The sequence below is a fragment of the Octodon degus genome, unplaced genomic scaffold (assembly GCF_000260255.1).
Source record: "Octodon degus isolate 3935 unplaced genomic scaffold, OctDeg1.0 scaffold00081, whole genome shotgun sequence".
Classification (NCBI taxonomy): Eukaryota; Metazoa; Chordata; class Mammalia; order Rodentia; family Octodontidae; genus Octodon; species Octodon degus.
Window position 1 is genome coordinate 7,517,433 of NW_004524657.1, and position 17,252 is coordinate 7,534,684.

Sequence of the window (17,252 nt, forward strand, 5' to 3'; positions counted from 1 at the left end):
TTTTTTTTTTTTTTTTTTTTTTTTTTTTTTTTTTGCCTTGTGTGCAAAAACCAAGATTATCTGAAAGTCATAAACAATTACTGCCACCTTTAACTTATATGAACAAGACTTATATAACAAAATCTAAACCAAACCAGAAAGTTGGATACTGTAAATATTCCCTCAATAGAGTGATTTTTATCTTTGGAGGAGAAAATTTGAAAGGGATAAGAGGAAAAAATAGAGAAATAAAAGAAGAGAAAGAGATTAGATTTGAGGGTGAAGAACAGTGGAAGATAACCCAAGTACTGGGAAACCAGCTAAGAAGATAGGAGGGGAAGAAAGAAGGAAAGCATGAAAATACTAAGCAAAACAAAACAGAAAAACTCTTAAAGCAATGTGTACATTCATGAAAAAGACTGAAACAAAAGTCAAGGAAAAAAAAAGAAAGGGAAAAAGAGATCTCCCTGTAATTACAAGCCTGAAGCTATTTTCTAGGATATGCAGTTTTGTGGTAATGTCCAAATCAGGGTATATCTCCTCTGTCTTTGGTAGACAAAGGAGGCAGATAGAACCCTATTTGTTCTGGATCATCCCAGAATATCTGCAGTAGGATTATGTTGGGGTACTGGAGAATCCCTACAATCCTACAGTAGGAGTAGGGCAAGGTTCCAATTCTGATGCTTTCAATTCAACAGAAGTTCGGACTGATCTTGTCCTCTGCTTGTAGAGATTGGGGCCTGAACTGTTTAGCCTACAACATTCTAGGTGTCTCTTGCCAGCCTGACCTCATTCTCTGACCCTGCATGTCTCCCAGAGATGTGCTTCACTCTGTCACTGAGAACCCTGAGAGGGAGCCAAACCACAGCTGCCCTGAGCCTTGGTTTCAGTTGTCCCCTCCTTAAAATATCATCTGGCCAATCACTCTCTCCAGGGGATGCTTGGGCTGGAGTCACCCACCAGCTGTGGTGGTTCCTAGGATCCCCTGCTCTGTTCCACTGGTGTGTTTCTCCAGGAGGCCTCCAACTCTGCTCTCCTTCATTGTATTTCTATGGTCAAGCCTCCTCTTTCATCCCATGAACCAGGAGTAAGGGAGAAAGGTGCAGCTTGCCATGTCCTTTTTCTGTGTTTAAATTTGTCTCTTTACTTCTTCTATGGCCTCCACTTCTTGCAGATCTTTCCTGGGTCCCAAGTATCTACCATCTTCCTTCTTCCCCACGTTGTTATACCCCAATATCTGAGTGCTGAATTTCAGAGAGGTTTATTTTAGGCTGCTTATTGCTCCACCATCTTCTCAGAAGTCATGGTATCTAGTTTTAAAATAATAGCTCCTCCAATCTATATGAATGAATAACATATTTTTGAATTATTTCTTTATTCTTGACCATTTTGATTTGTATTTCCCTAATGATTAGTGATACTGAACACCTTTTCATGTGCTTATTGAATATTTGTATATGCTTTGCTATCTTTTTTTTGGCACGAGGAATCAAACTCATGACTTCATGTGTTTGTGAGGCAGGCACTGTGCTACTGAGCTATATCTCTGGCTGTATATGTTTTGTGGACAAATATCTGTGTGTTCAAATTTTTGCTTATCATAAAATTAGTTTTTTTCCTATAATATTTTATTGTGTTCACTATATATACCCTGGTGATTAACTCTTTATCAAGTATGTGATTGTAAGTCTACTTTTTTATTCTTTGGATTGCATTTTATCTGTTAGTATATTTTGGTGCATAAAAGTTTTAAATGTTGATTTTGTTTAGTTTATCAGATTTTTCTTTTTTGCTTATGCTTTACCATGGTGGAGGTTACACGGGTGCTAATGAATCGCTAGAGTTCAGTTTCTTGTGTGGCATGAACAAAGAATCAGATGAGTTGCAAAGATACAAAAGAACAAGTAAGTAAATTTTATGGAGGTAATATTATGCTCGCAGAACAGCAGGATTTCACTGGAAAGGAAATTTTCATGAGCACCAAGGGTATGGTTTGAGGTGTCTTGCATTTCTGCTCAACAGTCTATGTCCCTCCTAGAGGGCTGTCCTGGTGTGCTTGGTAGCACAGATTGAGTCTTGCCCTCTGAGTTAACTGTGCAGGTCCTTACCCATAATTCCCTGTGTTATAATTGTATCCATAAGATGTAATCCATATGGGTGAGTAATGATTTTGTTCATGGTCAAAAGTACTTTCACACACTGTGAGGCATTTCTGCACCTGTGCGTGAGATGGAAATTTCCTCAAGAACTGATTTATGGGCTACTATTTTGGCTGTGGCTTTTATATGGGAATTAGAGAAGCAGTTCCCAGGATAGAACCAGGACCCTCAAAGATTGATGGAAGGTTGTTCCTAGCTGTAGTACACAGGTTTGCAAACTCTGACCTGTGCTAACTACTATTCTGCTTTTGGTTGCTGTATCCAGTGTATCAATGTCGTGAAACTTTTCACATATGTTTCCTTTTAAGAATTTTATGGTTTTAGCATATATGTTACTTTTTTTGGCCCACCAGTTTTGTATATGATATACATTAAGTGTCCAACTTTTTATATCTGCATATTTGATTAATTCATTAATAATTTTATCAGCCATTAAGGTGCCTCTTTCTGTACCGATGTCAAGGGTAATGTAGTCATAGTACTAAAGTCATTGCTTCATTCTTGATTATTCTCATTATGCCTAAAATTATGAGGCATAATATTATTCTCATTATGCCTTTTTTATAGAATAATTCAATATTTCTACAGTTCGCAGCATTAAATGTTTCTGATGAAGAGATAGCTTTCCTATGGTGAAAAGTCATAGACTCCTGATAGTTATCGTTTAAAAAAAAAACAAAAAACTTTCCCTTTTTGTAGCATTTAGGATTTAAACAATAACATACATACATTGAAAAATTTGAAATAGAATGTACAGAGTTAAAATAAGTAGCCACCCCCACCCCCATTTAACAATTTTATTCCCATCCTCTAACTTTACCTGCCATTGCCTGGGCATGGAATGTCCTTAAAGACATATTTGTTAAAGGCTTTATCTCCAGTTTGGCCTTGCTGGGAGGTGGTAGAAACCTTAACAGGTAGCTTAGTGGGGGCTTTCAGGTCACTGCAGTGTGTGACTTTGAAGGGGATATTAGAAGTCTGTCTTCTCGTCTTTCTCTTTTTTATACCTAGTCACGAGGTGAGTGGATCTCCACCTCCCCCTATCATCATATACTGTGCCACTGCAGATCTGAAACATAAATCAATCAGTCATGGACTAAAACATTCACAACTAGGAGCGAAAATAAACTTTTCCTCTTTTAAAGTTAATATATCTTAGGAATTTGTTGCAATAACAAAAAGCTGACTAGTATATAACCTTTGTTGGTTTGACCTATATCATTGCAAAATTTCTTTAAGAGTCATTTTCAGGTCTAGATATAAAAACACAAGCTTAATTTAAAAATATAAAGTTGTACTTCACTGTATCCTGATCTGCTTTTGCTTTTCCTTTCAAATTTTTGTTTTGTTTTTTGTTCTGGGGTTCAAACCTAAGGCTCATGAATGTTAGGCAACATCTGTAGCCATCTGCAGGACTTTTTTTTCAGGGAGCGCTACCGGGAATTCAACTCAGGATCTTGTGCTTGTCAGGCAGGAGTTTGTACCTGTGTTTTATAAAGAAAACATCAACAGCATATAACACATACATCTTGATCTGTCAGTGGAGACATACAGATCTATTGGAGTGTATTTTGTCATAGAAACTAGCCAGTGGTGCTTAATGGAATATTTTTCTATTTCTTCTTTTAGAAGTCTCAGTTACTTAAAGTAACAGTGGGATTAGGGTAAATTTGTCAATCCAGGCTTGTTTTCACTGTTCCCTCTCTCACACTGTTGGTTTCTGTTTGTGACTCATGAGACTATTTTCAGTCACCTCTGGCTTTCCATGCTCCTGCCAAGGACTCTGAATTAGGCTGTCTCAGTGAAATCTTAGGAAATAATAAGCCTTTTCACCCCCTCACCCACCATGATTGATTTCTGACCGGGGTGTGTTCCTGATGTCATCAATAATCCTGAAGTAAAAGAAGCCTAAAAGGCAAACATTTCCTTTATTCTTTGCTGTCCTGTGTAGGGATTCCATTCAAGAAAGATGAAAAACAAAGGACTGGGAAGAATCAGGTGGCCCTTTCCATGGCAAGGTAGTGGGTATCATTTCTAGCTTTCCCCATTGCAACTGAAATTTCATAAGCCCTAATATATCACCATTTTACTTAATTTCCTTTAATAAAGTAAAACTGTTTAGACAAGTAATATTAGATACCTAGTGAAATTGATGTTCAGAAAGGTAAATTGTGCTACTTGGTTAGTATGTGAAAGATATACATGATCTGATTTTAGTACTCATTTTAGTTAATATTGTTGCTGTCTCTAAAAGACAGCATGTTGACTTGAAGAATTCCATAGACTTGCACTGTTGCCCCACCCCCAGAGATTCTTTCTGAGAAGGTAGGGAGTTGGGCTATAGCATCAGTGAAAAGATCCTTTGAGGTCTGATGTGTAGACTGAGGTGGGAACCTTAAGTTTAGAGGGAGATTTTTTTTTCCGGAACCAGGGATTGACCTCAGGCCTTTGCACTTGCCAAGCAAGTGCTTATTCCACTGAGCTATCTTCCCGGCCCTAGAAGGAGATTTTTAGCCAAGAATCATCATCTTTTGGTATGTCTTTACCATTCATTCTTAAAGCCAGATCATAATTAAAAAGCAAATAAATTGAATGGGAACCCCTATGTGGAGTGGTTTAGAGGAGCTACTTTTTCATCCTGCTGCCTCATCCCAGGGAAAACTCACTTGCTGCTGCCTCATCCCAGGGAAAACTCACTTGTTTAAGTCTTTATTTTTCTTTTTTTTTTTTGTGGTACTGGGAATTGATCTTGGGACTTTGTGCTTGCCAGGCAGGTACTTATGGTGCTCAGCTATCTCCCTGGACCTAAGTCTTAATTTTGTAAGGCTACTATTAACTTCAGTGTTTTCAGAGCCAAGTTTCGCCCAGTGCTGTATTCCCTAAAGAGTAGTTTAGATGGTTAGGAGGCATCCACATTCTTACTAACGACCTGAAAGTATCATTAATGCATTTCTGATTTGAATAAACAATGAGTCACCCAATTAACCTTGTGTACAGAGACTGTATCTGTCTCTGGTCTATCGTTAGTATTTCGGTATAATGGGTTACATTTAACTTGTGCTAAATTCAGGGGAATAAAAAGAAATGTGTGACATATAAGGAGCTTCAGACAAATGTTTAATTAAAATAGCTACATTAGTTCCTCAAAGATTCCTCTAAGCTTAAAATTATGGACTAAAGTCTCAAAATATTGAAATTACAGGTTGAGCATCACTAATACGAAATTTTTTAAGTGTTGGAACAATGTTCAAAAAGCTTCAGATTTTGGAGCCTTTGGATTTGATTTTTCAGGTTAGGAATTTTTTTAGCTTGTGATACTTCTATGAATATCCCAAATTTGAAAAATTCAGATATCTGAAATATTTTTGATCCCAAGCATCTAAGACAAGTAATCCTCAAACTGTAGTAACTACTCTCATGTAATTACAAAAACATGCCTCATATCTAATTATATTTACACTTTAACTTACTGCCTTTACATTTTAAACAACAACAATGGGAGCTCCAAATGTCACTTTTATGTGTGGACCCTTTGTTTTGCTTTCCATTTTGGGAAATAATTAGGCTTAGATAAAGTCATGTGGGTGGGACCTTCATGATGGCATTAGAGGAACTGTGAGAAGAGGAAGAGACACCTGGGCTAGCTTGCTCACTCGGTCTCTCCCTATGATTCTGTCTGCCACACCCACATTATAGTGCGTCAAGAAGTCCGTCATCTTCTTGTTCAGATGCCAGTGCTAAGCTCTTGAAGTGTCCAGCCTCCACAAATGTGAGAAATGGATTTATTCCATTGTAAATTACCTAGTCTCAAGTACTCAATTACAGTAACACACAATGGACCAAGACAGGGGAGAACAGAACAGAGCCTGGTTCTCACAGAGGGCTGAGATTATTTCTTATTCCTCCCAACCAGACTGGAAAACTCATAATTCATAGAGAATATGGTAGAATAATCAGGAAGATTTTTGCCTCAGTGGTGGAGAATAATTAGCACTAGACTAAAGCTACTTCAAATGTGCCTAACAAACAAATGCAGCTCTTTAAAAGATTGAACTGTTTCTAGCTCACTTAACCTCATTCCAGAAAATAGCTTATAAATATTTTTAGGCATGAAAAATTTCCAGTGCCCAGCAAAGAAAAATTGGCAATATTTGGTACCTTGAGGCAGTTTTTTTTAAATTAGAAATTTAAACAAAAACCTGATACCATAGAGATGTGTTTTTCCTGCACATTTTTATAGTATGAAAAGTTCTGAAAAGTTCAGTGGTTGGTGCCTTCAGTGTAACATTTTGTGCTGACAAATTGTGACCTCTGCTTATAATTGGCTGCTAAGATAACAATTCCTATTTTATATCTATTATTTTTTAAAATGTTCTTTCCTGTGTTTCATACTTCCCCATTAGATTATACCAAGGTGAAATCAGCTAAGATAGTGGCCAAGTTTATTGTGTATCCTAATGAAAGTAGGTGAGTGAAGTATGATTAATTTTCTGAGGATAATGGGTGACCCAAAATCAAGTATTTAACTTGGCAGTGAAGGAACAAACCAGGGAGGTAAGGCCTCTGACATGTTGAAAGGGACTGACGAAGCCAAGACCCAGATCCAAAAGCCTTTGAAAGAAATAAGGACCAGTGAGGTCCTGTTAGGACTGTGACTGAGGCCAAAGAATCAGGGCCTGTTTAGTACCAGACATTGGAGGTTGGGTCAGAGAGAAATGTGGGAATCACCCCTGAACTCACTGTTGTTTACTTAGACACTTTGCTGCCAGAGCAAACATATTTTCTTCAAGGTGGCAGGTTCCAAGTGCCCTTGACATTCTTCTGCACTCTGCAGATATGTGACTTTTTAAAAATAATTTTTAAAAAATCTTCTGTTTATTTATTCACTTGATGAAGGGTCTCACTACATAGCTTGGACTCATAGTGATCATTTGTTTCAGCCTCCCCAGCACTGGGATTACACGTATGTGCCACCATGTCTGGTTTTGGTGGTTGGCATGGCACACCTGAGGTTCTGGGGCTGGCATGGCATGTGGTTCCAGGTCCTTGCATTTGCCAGGCTGGCATTTAGACCACTGAGCTATCTCTGCAGCCTGTGGATTTTCTTTATATAATATACCAGTTTATTGGCTGCTGAAAATCAATCAATTTCTTAAAATGTTTCACCTGAACAATTTATAGGCAGCCTTCTATTTGAAGGTGATGACAAGATAACACTACATTATTTAATTGAAATTTTATACTCTTTAAGAGATGAGATTAGGAATGAACAACCAGTCTGCGGGAAACTGGAATTCAGTTTATCAATTAAAGGAAGGTGTATTGGTCAGTGTTTTACTTAGAGGAACAGATATAATATAAGGAACAGATATTAACACAAGATTTACAATGTATAATTAATTACAAGGTTGGCTTACGACAGCCGCAGAGTCAGATGGAGGAGTGTGCAGAGGGGGTCTGCACACTCCAAACTGAGGAGTTCAGTCCCAAGGTCTGAAGCTCATTGCTGTGCTCCATGCAAGTCTCTATTTGTCAGCTGATGGGTCTGCGAGGGAAGACTGAAGAGTCTGTGACAGAAGGTGGAGGATCCAAGCCAGAGGTGGAAGAGTCTGTGCTGCAAGCCAGGCGATGACGTCCAAGCCGAATGCGAAGACTGAAGCTCCGACGAAGTGAAGAACGACTACTTCCTCAGCCCCTTTATATGGTCTCTTTGTGCTGAGTCACTCTGGGGGCAGAAACAATTGTGTCCCAGGGCGGGACCCCCACCAGTCGGAAGTGCATGGGGGAGTCATCCGGCCAAGTTGCCACAATGTATCAACCACTACAGAAGGGGTCTTAAAATAATTTGCAATCTAGATTGGAGGTTTTGTATCAGTGGTCTCAGGGTAGCTCCATTTCCATTCCCAATGTTGACCAGGATGGGTTGGTTAATTAGAACTGGGACATACGGTGTATGCTACTTAGTATTGTTATGGCCATCGTGATGGTCTTCATGGTAAGAAGGATTTGCTGGAATCATTTAGTAGTGACAGCAAGGACTGCAGTAGGGTACAGAGTGTGTTTATCCCTATTTTCTTTCAAGTCACCAAGGATTGAAAGGAGTTCTATTCTGTACATTTTAGTGAGAAAGACATAGATACAACAGAGATGAAGAAGTACAGGTGGGAATACTTTGCTCTGTCTGATGAACCAAAGTCTGCCTTCCATACTTGGCTGCTGAAATACATACCATCTTTTGTATGGACTTACATAAGTCCAAAAGCAGATGAGTGAGACTCAGCCAAGGACAAGATTATGCTTTCTGGAGAGAAATGCACTGAGACTTGGTATAACCTGGTTATGTTACCTGTGACAGGTATTGCTAGCTTTCCACTTGGCTTCATATTCATTTATTTATGTTTTGTGTTGCTAATTAGTAAGTGTGGGTGGAGAGCTGAGTAGGTGAAACGGCTCCTGATTAAGTGGGTATGTTTTCACTGGTTCTCACAGGAAGAGACTGCCTGACAGTGTGACACCATGAAAGACTATGTCAAGAGCATTTTACTTTGTTTCAGTGTTACTCTCATTTCTGTATCCCCAGTGTTGGTCTCCTTCCTGTATTCTCACACTGATTTCCCTACAAGCCTGGGGTTACTCATCTGTCTGCAACTTTCTCAAGCTCATTATTGACATAAGATTCTAAAGAGCCTCTAATGGATTGTTCCTCCCTGCCTCCTCACTTCTGTAGCTGTTATACTTCATTTGGAAATAGAGTTTATGAACCATTTAGTGATACTTCTTCAGTTTTCCTAAAATTTAGAGAATCTAGGTTTTTGTTGTTAGAAAAAGTAATTTTTTAAAGTTAAGAATAGAAAGAGATGATTGAAAGAATAGTTTGATTTTAAGGTGGAAATGAGTCTGTGGTAAAAGAACAGATGGGAGAACCTACTTCTGATCCCAGAGAGAATGACCTTATATTTTATGGGGAACAGAACTGACTTTCCCACTGGGCCTAGATAAACTTTTGAATTTTTCTTTCTGTGCTTTATCAGTCACTCATGGTGCTGAATCATGAGGCATATCCGCAGGTTTGGAGATTGAATATCATTAGTAAGGAACCTAGTAAGACCTGAAAAAACAAATTTTCAGAACAAAACATAGACTTGAAGTATGTTATTGCTAAGGGTCTTATCTTCCCTGAATTATTTGGGCCATCATTACTTTCTTTTTCACCTTTTAGTTAACAGATCACATTTACAAATTACCTGTCCTCCACTGTCTTCAAATTAAAGCCCAGTCTTTTATATTTATCCTCAATGATCCAAGGGATATAATCTGATGTTCTTTAATACAGTGAATGTGGAGCGGTTTTTATGGAGGATAATTTCGAGTCCATGGTTAATAAAAAACAAGGACAAGCATGCCTATAATTCCAGCATTCTGGGAGACTAAGGCAGGAAAATCACAAGTTCAAGCCCAGCCTGGGTAACTGAGCCACCTACTGAGATCATATAGAGCTGGAGATATACTTCAGTGTGAATCTCCTGGATTCAATCCCCAGTACTGCATAAATAAACAAACACCCCAAATAACAAAAACAAGAATAATGATGAGTGAGTATTTTTGAGGTGTTCTAAATCCAACTAGGAAATTATGAGCAGGTTTGTTGAATGTCTTACTGTTATAGAAAGCATCATGTTGCTGATGATTAGAAAAACAGTTCTTATTTATCAATAGTAGTTAAAAGAGTGACTCAAGTCATGGCAACTTATGTTAATTCTTTCCTTTGAAGAGAACTCATTTTCTAAACAATATTTGTTTTTTGGTAAAAGACAGCATGCCCTTACATTTACTGGGTACACCTCATACTCCCGTAAGTCTTATTTGTTAAATGAGAAACACAAAATCATTTACTGGCTATTAGGTTCAGATACTGGAACCAGCAATAATTCTATAGATATTCATTTCCATGTTTTCCTATTCTTCATATGTGCAGTTCAGATGTAGTCTAGAGAATTTATCTACCTAAATTGTGTGGTTGAGGATGAATGTGAGTTGTGAGGTTTGGTTGGTTGACCCGGTGAGAGAAACAAAGTTGAGAGGATCCTGTTTCTGGGAGCCATGTACTACCATGCACACACAGTGGACACCTAAGTTGGCTAGATGAATAATTTCACAGAAATATTTAGTCAGGAGATAAACTTGCTGAGAGTGGAAATGAGTATAGTTACCCATCTGCTTTGCTAACAGTGCCTCAGTAGTGCTTCCCTGGCTGGAGAAGCCCATATCTTCTGATAAGCTGGAAGTCTGAAAAATGGGGTTACAGTCAGAATTTGATGTCTATCTGCATTAATTCTAGGATGCTATGGGCCCAGACACTTCAGTTTGGGTGGAGGTGGAGGCCACTGGCACTGTGTACAATGCCTAGTGAAAAATGTGTGAGTAGGAAGAAGAAAAGAGATTTTTTCTGGGCTGTTGCAAGGCTGATGCTGGTGACCGAATTTTTTTGAGCAGTAAGCAGCAGCTTCTAGGCTTCTTAGTTCCTCAGCAATACTCCTTCACTCAGGGCTTGTGGGAGACTTGAGCAAAGGTAAAAGTGTGGGAAAAGATTGTCTTATTGCTACTTTCTCTTGGCATATGCTAATGGTGTGTGTCGTGTGGTCCCCCCAGAGCCTCATGCAGTCATGGGGCAGACCTCTAGAGTTCGTGATTAACTCATGATCCACTGGGGTTATGGGTGGGAGGACTACTTCCATCCTGGGGTGGATAGCTTGAATGAAATTTAAGGGAGACAGACTTGCTCTCCATTGTTGTTGTTGCTGTTACTCCTTTTTGCTCTCTGCTCTTTGCTGCTCTCATGAAAGGTTGCTCTCTGCCATGTGCCACAGTTCAGTGGAAAAGTCTGGACTAACGATAAACATTTGGGAGTAGTGAGAAAAATGCCATGATATTTCAAGCTATGAAGAGTCAACGGAAAAAAAAAGAGATTTAAAGATTGACCTGAGTATCTTAATTTTAAGAGAGACCTCAGAGAAAGAGGAGCCAGTAAAGTGAAAAAATAAGGGAAAACTTTTTCAGAGGAGGCTGTGATTAGCTGTGAAATTTGCTAGTGGGTCAGGTGGTAAGAGAACAGAATTGACCTGTGAACTTAACAGTGAGAGGGACTTTGTTGACACCACTGAGAAAGCCAAGATCTCTGGTCAGGTGAATAGAGAACTTCTGTTAAGTGGAGCAAGGTAAAGACAGAAGCATTAAATGGCTGCAAATATCCTCCTTTCTCCAAACCCAGAGATATGAGCCTCTCAATGTCCCAGTTGTGTGTGTGTGTGTGTGTGTGTGTGTGTGTGTGTGTTTAACGATATAATGAACATTAATGCAGTATCTGTTTTAATAATTTCATTCAGATTAAAAACTGATAGCATAGTGATGTTCAAAGCTGGTTCGATCACAATTTTGTAAGCTTATTTATAGAGTGAAAATAGTTTATTAAAATAGCTAAAAAGGTAACAAGTATTATAGTGTATGTTTCCCTAAGTGTTGGTAAGGCTTGTATCTAAATCTGATGATGCAGAATTCATAATGCACTAAAACAGTCCGCGCTCCAGCACGAGGTTTCTGGGCATTAGGAGTCGGGAGGGCCTGGATGTGGGAGCCACTCCAGGTCTTCCGCTGCGACTTCGTGATGTCTGAGAGCGCGCTCTGTATCTTCTCAAGAAGCAGGTCACTTCGGTAAACCACATACTCCAGGCATGTGGCCGCTTCGTGGTTTCTTCTTCTAGCTTATATAAGCTGACGGCCTGTGAAGCCACTGTAGATTCTTCGCTGGGTAAGGAATCTATCAAAACATCAATGACTTTTGCTGTTCGTGCAGTCAGTGCTGCAAAAAGCTGGGCATACTGGTCTGCAGGGTTAGCAGGTTGGTCTTTGTGGATTACTGTCTGAATATTGCTGAACGAGGTAGGAGGCCCACATTGCTGTAGCACTCTGATGGCATTACAGAACTGATTTGCAAGCTAGTACATGGCATCTTGGAGCTGCGTGAGCTGGTGGGCCATGTTCCTCCCACATGCTCCACTTGTCTTACATATTTTGTCTTTATCTTGCCAACTGTGTTTATCTTGTAAGCAATTTTAAGTTCTTTTGTAATGGTTTACAAGCCAGATTGGGCACTCTGGCAGATGAGCTTGTCTTTAGCCTGTGTTAAGTCTAGGGTCTGTCACTACTACCTCCTGTGTCTGGTGACAGAAATGTGACCACAGACCTGGTCCTGAGGGAGGTGTTCCCAGGCACAGTTGTGCACTTCTCCTTATAATGGGAGACATAGAACCTGCTAGGAGGTTGCCCCTGGTATATCCTGGGGTGAGGGACAGCTTGGGGCTTACTCTCATCTCCTTCTGGTGATGCCCAAGAGTAAGTGAGTAGGTACATTTTAGTACCTATCTTGTAACAGGCCTAGAGCAGGGACAATAAAAGTCTTGAAATGAAAACAAATTAGAGGAGGTAAACAATAGAGTCTGTATAATGAAGCAGAAAGGACAAAGGACATTGCCTATGTAGCCCTTCTTCAGCGCTATGATGACCTTGAGAAGCACAGAGGCTGATCTACTGTACCTTTAAAAAATGATTCTGGTATTTTGTATATTTTGTAAGTATTTTGAAGACTCCTTCCTGGGCTGAGCCCAGTAGGTGATTCAGCTGGGGATTTGTTGGGACAACAGGAACACTTCCCTGCAGTGGTCTGGACACATCTGCAGACAGTTTCCTCTTACTCTTAGCAAGTAGCATGCCTGTTGCTTCCTCTTGCTGCCTCTGGTTTATTGACAGAAGTCACATCAGTTTGGCTTAAGAAAACAATAACAGGAACACAGAGTATAATTTTAGGTTTTCCTTTAGGGCTCCCTTTTGATGGTAATAGATAACAGGTAAAGGATTAATTATTGGGGGTCTGGAAAGCAGTGCCTTCTGCTCTATTATCTGTGTGTCGTGCATTGGGCATCAACCTGCAGTCTCTTTTTACATAGCCATTCTAGCCCCATTATACATCCTCTGACAAAGACTGTGGCTTTATGTGATTCTTTCTGAGGCTTGACCTCTGCTTTTAGTCTTTTCCTTGTTTCTTACAAAAGTGAAAGTAGGGCAGCCTGCTAACCTCACCTCATCCCTTCAGGCCAGCAGCCTCTGTCATCACCATTTGCTATCCCAAATAGTGGGGGCAGAGTAAGTCATCACCAATAAAAGCTTTTCAGTACTGTTGTCTTTGTCAGGAAGTGGGCATCATGAACATATTAATAAGTCAAAGATGCAATGGGGTCACCACCAGGCGGGACCTGGAAGCAATTACAGTATGAGGATTGGAATAATCTCAAGAATGTAACCTATGCTACTTTGTCCCAGTGCAGATGCATAAGAATTTCATTAAGTTCATGAAGGGAAGTACCTTCTTGCAGGTCATTTTCAAAATGTTAAAAAAGAAATCCTTTTGAAGCCCAAGTAAATTTGAGTGAGTGCAGGTCTGCGGAGATTGTGGCTCCCTTTTAATTTGAGATTTAGTAGAATTTGACTGCCTTCTGTCATCTGCTGAGCTCCTCACTGGCAGATGGGTTCCAGGACATATCTGCATCTCTTCTGAGAAAGAATGTGGTCAGTATTGGCTTTAATTTTCTCTCTGCTGTCTGACTAACCTTGGCAGGGCCTATTTGGATCTCAGAGGTAGCATGTTCTTGACTAGCACACAGACAGTGCCAAGGCAGCATCAGCCTGTGTACATACCCTGAGGGTGTTCACATGTTGCCTTGTGCCAGCTGGAATTGTTGTCTTCCTGCCTACTTGGCATATAGGAATGGAACAGCAACAGCCAGAGCTGCTGTGATGTGGGTCTGGCCTGGTGGCTGGTTTGTTGGGTAAAAGCCTGTCTGGTACATTTAACTTCTATCTTTCTTCTGTACCAAGGCACAGCTGTTGACCCATTTACTATGACTGTGAAGGATGTTTCTGATATATGTGTGCCTATGTTTATAGCAGCACAATTTGTGATAGCCAAATCTTAGAAACAACCAAGAGGCCCATCACCTGAGGAATGGATGAAAAAGATGTGGTATTTTTATACAATGGAGTATTACTCAGCTAAAAGAATGATAATTTGTAATAGTAGGTTCATGCTTGGAGTGCCTCTCCTTCTGGCCTTCTGAATACAGGCTGTTTGTCATGACATGCTGTATAATTCTTTATGCCTATTTTCAAAATATATTTTAATTTTTTAATGTTTTTTCATCATATTCTGTAGGGACTTAAAGTTCAAAATATCAATACTTGATGAAAAATACCTGTTCTATGTTATGCCTAAGATGTTTGATATTCAGACAGATAGTGAGGTTAAGCTTGACAACCTAGGTTGTATGGTAATAACAATAAGCTTCTCTTCTGGATGGTTAACAACCTAAGTTTGCAGAACAAAATTAGAGAAAAAGGAGGGCCGCAAGGAAAGCCAGCATTTTGGCCCTTGCCTTCCAAGGTCAATTAAGACTCAGGACATATGAGAACTTGTACTGTAATGACATGTAACTCGGCAGTGTCCCAAATTTTCTGCTCAAGGAGATTATGGGGCCAAAGAGGAAAATGATCAATGATGTAGAGTTTGTCTAAGGAGAGTCACATGGACAGAAAACATTCTCTCAGGCTTTCACAGAGAGCACATTGGTCAAGCAATGGCCATGACTCATCCACATGGCTGAGACTGACAAAGCTTCTACAATCTGAGGTACAGGATCTCAGGATAAATCCTGAGGGGATTTCACTGACCTTATCAGACCCAAAAGCTACAACTCTTGTTGCATAGGTCTTGCTTTATCTTGGTCTTAACCATCCAACAGAAAAGTATAAAAACGAAGTATAAGAAGTAAAGCCATGCTGTTATTTGAGCTGTAGGGGACTCAGCTCAACAATTTTTGACATTGCCAGTCAAGCGGAAGACCCAATAATACTTATGGACTAGTGGACTCTTTTAGAATATTTTGCTGAGTTGACACACCTATAATATTCAAATAATGGAACTAAACAAAAAAGGGGATACAGATGCATGTCCATTTTGTATCTGTGTATTCAAAATGGTTAGGATAGATATACAGTTACATTTTCTTAATGAATAGAGGGATTTGTTCTAATAGTGTTTGTAAATAGGATATCATGTCTACATCTTGTACAGCAATTAACCACTAGGAAGAATGTATGCAATGTGTTAATTATTGAAACTGTCCTACCAATTTGATTTGAAACTGTCTCATTTCTATTTGTTTCTCAATAAAGTTATGGGAAAAAAGGATGTTTCTAACCATCTAGGAGTATGAAGAAAGATGTTTACATTTAAATATCAACCTTTTTTCTTTTTTCTCTTTCTTTCTTTCTTTTCTTTTTTTTTTTAGGGCAGGGTCTACAGGGTCTACAGGGTCTCACTACATAGTTTGGACTCATAGTGATTCTCCTGTTTTCAGCTTCCCAAGTGCTGGGATTACAGGCATGCAACACAATGCCCAGTCTCAGTCACTTTCTCAGTGTGGCCCAGGGGCGGGGCCAGCACTGCATGCTCGGTATCACACCCCGCCACTGTGCTCTTCCTAAGCAGGTGCTTTAGTCTGCTAAAATATCTGGCCAGCCCTGTTGTTTGTGTTTGCCTGGGAGTTCTGTAGAAGATGTGTGTGACTAAGCTGGTACTCAAGCTGTGTTATAGTTCTCTAGCGATACACCTGCACCTTTATGAGGGCTGTTTGCAGATGTTCTGCAATCCCCTTGATCTAGTGGTTTTGTAGGGGGCTATGTCTCTTGAACACCTACACCTTTTCTATGTATTTCGTTATTTATTTATAATGAGCAATGCCTTGGCATTCCATCGCCTGTCTACACTCTCAGAAATGCACAAATGGGCTAGCCTTGGTCTGCACTTCCATTTGAGAGGCCTCCATACTACTGGGCCATTCATTCAGACCATAGCTGCTGTTGTGTCTGCTCTATTCCATCTAATTTGCTGTATCAAAATGAATCCTTTTTAATTTCCTTTCCTCATATGTATCAACACATAACAATTGTACAAAGTTTCCATGCATACATAATTGCATGATGGTCATGTCCATCCAGCCTTCCGTATCCTCTCCCCTTTTCCTCTACCTCCAGACCTCCTACGTCCCTTTCCTTCTTATACTTTCAGGTTGCCTGTTCTTTCTCCTTCTATCTACTCATCCTTCCCTCCTCCTTCTTTTTTTCACCTTCTTCTTTTTCTATTTCCATCTATGAGAGAAAAAATTTGTACCTGCTGTTCTACATTTGAATTATTTTGCTCAATGTAATATCGACTTCTATTCATCCTTGCAACTGTAATGATTTCAACCCTCTTTATTCTTGAATAGTACCACTGTTCCATAAAACATTGTTTTCATAATTCATTCCCCTTTTGATGGGCACTCAGATTGAGTCCACATACTAGCTATGGTGGCTAATGTTGTAACAAACTTGAGTATATAGGTTTCTTTTTTGTGTGTTGACTTCATTTCCTTTAGTTATATGTCCAGAAGTGGGATAACTAGATCATATGGTGGTTCTGTTTCTATTTAAACTACTTTTATTTACTTTTGAAAATTCTCGAGACAACCCAGGCTGTGGGATCCTGAACAGACCCAGAGAGCAGGCCCGGCGAGTGAGTGAGACAACCCAGGCCGCGGGATCCTGAACAGATCCAGAGCACAGGCCCGGTGAGTGAGTGAGAGGACCTGGGGCCACGAGATCCTGAATAGACCCAGAGAGCAGGCCCGGCGAGTGAGTGAGAAGACCCAGGTCGCAGGATCCTGAACAGACCCAGAGCGCAGGCCTGGTGAGTGAGTGAGATGACCCAGGGCCTGGTGGGATCCTGAACAGACCCAGAGCGTAGGCCCAGTGAGTGAGTGAGATGACCCAGGCCGCAGGATCCTGAACAGACCCAGAACGCAGGCCCAGCACGGAACCCTTCAGCAGAACTCCCTGCAAAGAGGCTAGAGGCAAGACACACCCAGCTGATTTAGGAGCAGAACATCTTGCCAGAGAGACACAAAGGGTTCACCTCTAACGCCTGCAGCAGAAAGAAGTGGAGCACAGCAGCCAGATCCAAGCAAC

General features: G+C 40.1%; 1 protein-coding gene and 1 pseudogene across 1 annotated transcript in view; one reads left to right on the forward strand and one right to left on the reverse strand.

The window, feature by feature from the left end:
* LOC101570286 (transmembrane protein 45A) overlaps nt 1-17,252 on the forward strand; it is a 113,635-nt gene that overhangs the window by 10,495 nt on the left and 85,888 nt on the right. The window lies entirely within an intron of this gene.
* On the reverse strand, nt 11,850-12,172 carry LOC101572169 (annotated as a pseudogene).